Source organism: Cicer arietinum, chromosome 2, assembly GCF_000331145.2.
Source record: "Cicer arietinum cultivar CDC Frontier isolate Library 1 chromosome 2, Cicar.CDCFrontier_v2.0, whole genome shotgun sequence".
Classification (NCBI taxonomy): Eukaryota; Viridiplantae; Streptophyta; class Magnoliopsida; order Fabales; family Fabaceae; genus Cicer; species Cicer arietinum.
This window is the reverse complement of record NC_021161.2, coordinates 35,885,624-35,891,937: the sequence shown is the minus strand read 5'-3', so window position 1 is coordinate 35,891,937 and position 6,314 is coordinate 35,885,624.

Below are 6,314 nucleotides of genomic sequence, written 5' to 3'. Positions count from 1 at the left end.
AGTGAATGTAAAGAAATACGTTGTAGATATCCTATTAGGAAATAAAGAGAAGGATAAGTTGTTCCTTGCACCATATAATTCAGGGTACGTAATTATATATTTTTTATTTATATATTTTTTAATTTATGAGATCTTAATTTAATAGTTGTGTAAACAAAATTGCTAACCAAATTTTTTGTTGTTGTAGGGCACATTGGATGCTATTTGCAATCAATGCGACCTCTGAAGTTATATACTATTTAGATCCCTCGGACGTCGATTACAACAATCACTCCGATATAAAGACTATGTTCGACACGTAAGTAATATTCATTTATTTCTTATATATATATATATATATATATATATATATTTATATATATAAATAATGTGTTTGTTAATGCTATAATAATCACATTTATTTATTCGATGGTGCTTTACAAGTTTTTCAAGCTCAAAGAGTTGCTACAGTGTCGAATCAAAAGTCAAATAACATCACATGGATTCCAATAAAGGTTTGAAATATATGCCTTTAAAATTTCATTTACAATCAATGCACAAATATTTATTGACTTATATGTTTTATTTTATAGTGCCTTCGTCAAACTAACAACATCGACTGTGGGTACTATATATTGCGATTCATGAAGGAGATTGTTGATATGAATCAAACTATAATCCCAGAAATGGTACGGTATTTTTATTATTTGATTTTCATATATAAACTATGTATATATTTGATTCTAACTTATTTATGTTCAATTTTTATATCGCACATTACTTTGACAATTCCAGTCCCACATACTCTGAAAGAGATCTAATTGAAATAAAGGAAGACAGGTGTCAGTATGTGATTGAAATGAAAATTATTTGATTTGCTGGAAAATGGCATGCTGCAAGGGATAATTATATGAATATATGATAGTTCTGTTCTGTGTAGTTCTAATAGTTATATGTATATGAATAGGGCACATTTGAAAAGTTGTGAATATGTAGTTATATGAATATGTATATAGTTATGTGATGTTGTCAATATGTGAATATGTATATGAATATGTTGTGAACTGATTGTGTAAATATGTAAAGTTATAAAGTTAAATTATAAAGTTATATAGTTCTATTGTTGTGTACTAATTGTGAAATGATTGTGTGAACTGATTCTGGATGAAAATGATTTTGGAAAAGAAATTAAAAGACAGTGCTTTCTAAAAAAATGCCCTAAAAAACTAAAAAGCGCTTTTTAAAAATTCTATTTGTAGCGTTTTTTTAATAAAGCTAAAATAAGAATGCACCTTTTACAGCGCTTTTTCAAAAAAGCGCTGTAATAGGTGCATAACAATGCTATATTGAATGCACCATTTACAGCGCTTTTTCCAAAAAACGCTGTAATAGGTGCATAATAATGCATCTATTGTTTGCACCTTTTACAACGCTTTCTCAAAAAAGCGCTGTAATAGGTGCATAATAATGCTATATTGAATGCACCATTTACAACACTTTTTTCTAAAAAGCGCTGTAAAAGGTGCATAATAATGCATCTATTGAATGCACCTTTTACATCGCTTTTTTCAAAAAAACGTTGTAAAACGAGTATAACAAACGCGCAATATATCTACTTATTTTATAGCGCTTTTTTATTTTTAAAAACGCTGTTGTATATTTTTACAGCGCTAGATACTACAGCGCTTATTTTTTTGAAAAAGTGTTGTAAATGGCTTAAAAAAATGTTGTAAAATGGGTTTTTTTCATGTTTCGTTAATAAGTAACTAGAAGAAAACTATCTAAAATCATAGGAACTACTTTCAACTAAGTTCAAAGGTGAGCTATAACTTAAAATGATTTTGTTGTAAAATAGGACACGTTAAATGTTGTTTACTCACTAAATATGAGTTTTAACAAAATCATTTTGACCCTTTCATTTATACTACCAACTCCTCATTTCATGGGATGCAATCATTGAAATGAATGAATGTAAACAACAAGTTGCAGTCATGTAAAATAAAATAATAAATGACATTTAATAATTTCGTTTTATTTATTTTGCTTCTTAAGCTATTAGCACTACAAAGGGAAGATACATAATTATCTTCATTTACTTACCTCGGCCTATGCATCATGATACTTAAGAAAAGGAATCTAAATGTAAGGTAACAAACACATTTGGAAGTTTAGGAAAAAATTATGTTTTCAAAATCAATGTTAGAAGGATGATTTGAACTCTTTTCGTCAAAATAGGACACATATGAGAACAAGCAAAGATAATTAAAGAATTCAAAAAAAAAAAAAAAATACTCCAATTGATACAAAAATAACTTATTAGATTCCTCAAATATGTTGGCCTATACAATGTGTATATCGTGACACTTTTATATGCCTCACTTACTTCAAGTATAATTTTATTTTGCCATATTAACAAGTTATGTTAAACCCCAAGCAACTATAACGTAAGTATTTCAACATCAATTTGCATGTCATATTTCAATCCATGTTTATCCTTATTAAATTTAAACCTTAACATGGTTACACAACTAAGGCTTGGAATTTAGGACACCTAATTTACAATAAGTTAAGAATTTACATGAAAAGTCTACATCAATTATGTAATCAAAATCATAACATGCAGATAATTATTTTGGCAAAACACATCATATAGTTTATTTTCTCTAATTACAAAATCTATTCAATTACAACTCTACATGATCAAATACTATATATTTTTTCCCCATCATTTGAATCAAAACTATATTTGTTAAGGCATGGAAGACAACTTCCTCTCTTCTAAAGAATCTATCATAAATCACCCTTTGCATAATATCATCTTTAAACAACTAGCTCACTCAAGAATTTGGCAAACTGACATCAATTAGAGAGACATGTAATTAAATTCCCTCTTTCTAAAACTTAAACTACTCTAATCAACAACAACAACAATCCAAATTCAATATTATTAACAATAGTACATATAGTGAGTTAGGGAAAAATAGGAGATAACTTTTTCACAATTCATCAACCATACATTAACAATATTGCCTTCAAAGACACAAGTTTTTTATATAAATAGTTTAGAAGTCAACAAGTTATATTCACATGCACAAATTTTGTAATGCTTCATAGATTATCAAAAACTTATTTAGAGAAAGCAACAAATGTTTAGGGAAAAATGAGATTGATTATAGAGGAACTGGGTAAACAAAATGAGAATGCCTTTATAAAAAAGGAAAATAGATAATTACATGTGTAAATAAAATGAGCATGCTTGAAAATAAGTGGACTTCTAAGTTAGTCTTTCTAAAATGAAATATTGTCCAAAACGGTTTTCTCCTCTAACACATTTCTAAATTCCTCCATAAATATATTTTCCATCTATAAATAAAACACTTGACATTGGAAATTGAATATTGAAACCATATCCCATAAAGAATCCTATATAAGCACAATCAATCTTTTTTCTTCTTTTCAATAGTAAATAAACAATCAATCTTCATATTACTAATTAATGGGAAATGAAACCAAAATTTCAAAGATTACCTAAGCCCGATAAAACGAGATTGAACCCTCATGCAAAGGCCAATTCTTCACAAAGATTTACTACTCTTTCTTTAACATATTCAGTTATGTAATCAGAAATTGTTGGAAATGATGATGATTTTAATGAAAGTTCATTGGAAATAATGATGACATTTATGAGAGCTAGTGTTGTTGTGAATTGAAAAAATTGAGAAGTCTCACATTGGAGGGATACCACACACTAGTAGGGTATATAAGGTGGATGTAATGAACTTGGGAAGGGCCGCAAGGGGCACCCCAATTTTATGAAGGAGGGAGAATGCAAGCAATATTGACCACCACACACGCGCGCTGCCGTCCGTCCGCTCGGCCCAGCTTTGGTGTATTATTATTTTTTGCTTGAAAATTAATTAATCATTTTTTAATTAACTGATTGCTTGCGTTCTATCTCTAATTGAAATGTTAATTACGTAACTGCCCTCCACCGAGTCATATCTGATCCAGTCTTCCTCCCTGAATTCGTGCGTCTGTTTTGCCCGGTCAAAACCCTAATCTTTGGTCTCACGTTTCCTTGTTGTCCGGTCAAAAGTCAGAGTCAAATCCCTGAGTTTGGAGTGCACGTTCCTGAGGGCCACTACTTGGAGCGCACGTTCTGATGATCCATGGATTTCTCAGATCCAGTTGCGGATTTCCTCTATAAATAGAGGGTTATCCCCAGTTGGAAAATAACACCACAAGCTCTCCGTATCTGAGGCTTTTCTCTCTTCTCCCTCTTCTTACTGCTTCATCTCTTTCTTCTCTTTCGAGTGGTCATTGTGCCATATTACGAGTGTTAGTCGTAAGACTGCCATATTGAGGGTGTAATTCTAGAACTGTTTTCTACAATGTAGTAGAACTCCGATGCAGAGTATCTGGGCTGTTTTATCCTGGGGACTTCGTGGTTGATAGTCTGCCTTGCACAATTTGGGCAGTGCCCCGAAACGTCTTAAAGAGAGCGACCTAGTCCGCGACTCAACCCAGTAATATCTTCGGTGGCATAAATTGTGATTTTTAAATAGTTTTCTAAAACTCAAAAACAACAATTTTAAGACGTTTTCGAACTGCCATGTCTGCCGACGAAATTAATGGGTCAGGTTCTTCTGTTTTTGACTACAACAAACCGTTTCAGTTTGAGGGAAGTCACTTCAAATGATGGCAACAAAAGATGTTGTTTTTTCTAACCACGAAAAAGCTTGCCACCGTTTTGAAGGATAACATTCCTGTTGTACCAGAAGAAGGTGAACAATCTACAAAGGATAAAATAGCTGTTGAATTAACCCAATGGGAACATGATGATTACTTATGTAAGAATTATATTCTTAATGGACTTGCTGATGATCTGTATGATTACTACAGTTCCGACAGCAATACTGCTAAACAGGTTTGGGATTCCCTAAAGAAGAAATATGATACTGAGGAAGTTGGAGCCAAAAAGTATGATGTTAGCCACTACCTCAAATATCAGATGACAGATGACAGATCAGTGGAAGCTCAGTCTCATGAAATCCAGAAAATTGCTCACGAGATCATCTCTGAAGGTATGTCCCTAAATGAACAGTTTCAGATTGTTGTTATTATTGACAAACTGCCCCCTGCTTGGAAAGATATTAAAAATTCTCTTAGGCATAAAACTAAAGAATTCTCTCTAGAAAGTCTGATAACCCGCCTTAGAATTGAGGAGGAATCTCGGAAGCAAGACCAGAAAGATGAAATTCTTCTTGTGGCAAATAACAAGAAAAAGAAGTTCATCGGAGCAGTTCTGAAGCCAAACGACAAACAACTGAAGAATCAGAATCGCACTTCAAACAACAGCAACAAGAATGGGAATCCTCCAAGGGTCCCAATTGCTAGGCAACCACCACCTCCTAGAAATGGCCATCTCCCCTTTCTCTGTTTCTATTGTGGGAAAGAGGGTCATATGGCACGCAAGTGTAGGAATGAGCCATGCGCTGTAAATCAGGCCAACTTGACTGAAGAGCAATTCGTTGCAATGATAACTGAGATCAACCTTGTTGGTGGATCAGATGGATGGTGGATAGACATTGGCGCCTCACGCCATGTCTGTTATGATCGTGCTATGTTTAAAACATACACTGCTGCTGAAGATAAGAAAGTGTTGTTGGGAGACTCCCACACCACTAATGTTGCTGGTATTGGAGATGTGGAATTAACATTCACCTCTGGAAAGACCTTAATTCTGAAGGATGTCATGCACACTCCAGAAATAAGAAAGAATCTGGTCTCAGGGTTTCTTCTCAATAAGGCAGGGTTTACTCAGTCTATAGGGACATATTTGTACATCATTTCTAAAAATGGTATCTTTGTTGGGAAAGGGTACGCCACTGATGGCATGTTTAAATTAAATGTTGAAATGAATAAGATGTCTCCTTCTGCTTACATGTTGTGTGATTTTAATATTTGGCATGCTAGACTCTGTCATATGAATAAACATGTGATTTCAAACTTAAGTAATTTAGGCTTGATTCCAAAATTATCTAATAAGGATTTTGAAAAATGCGATTTTTGCAGTCATGCCAAAATAACTAAGAAATCCCACAAATCAATAGTTAGAGAATCTGAACCTCTAGAATTAATACACTCTGACATATGTGAACTTGACGGAACGCTAACCAGAAATGGAAAACGTTATTTCATCACTTTTATTGACGATTGTTCTGACTTTACTTACGTATATCTCATGAAAAATAAATTTAGTATATCTCACTTTTATTGACGATTGTTCTGACTTTACTTAAGTATATCTCACTTTTATTGACGATTGTTCTGAC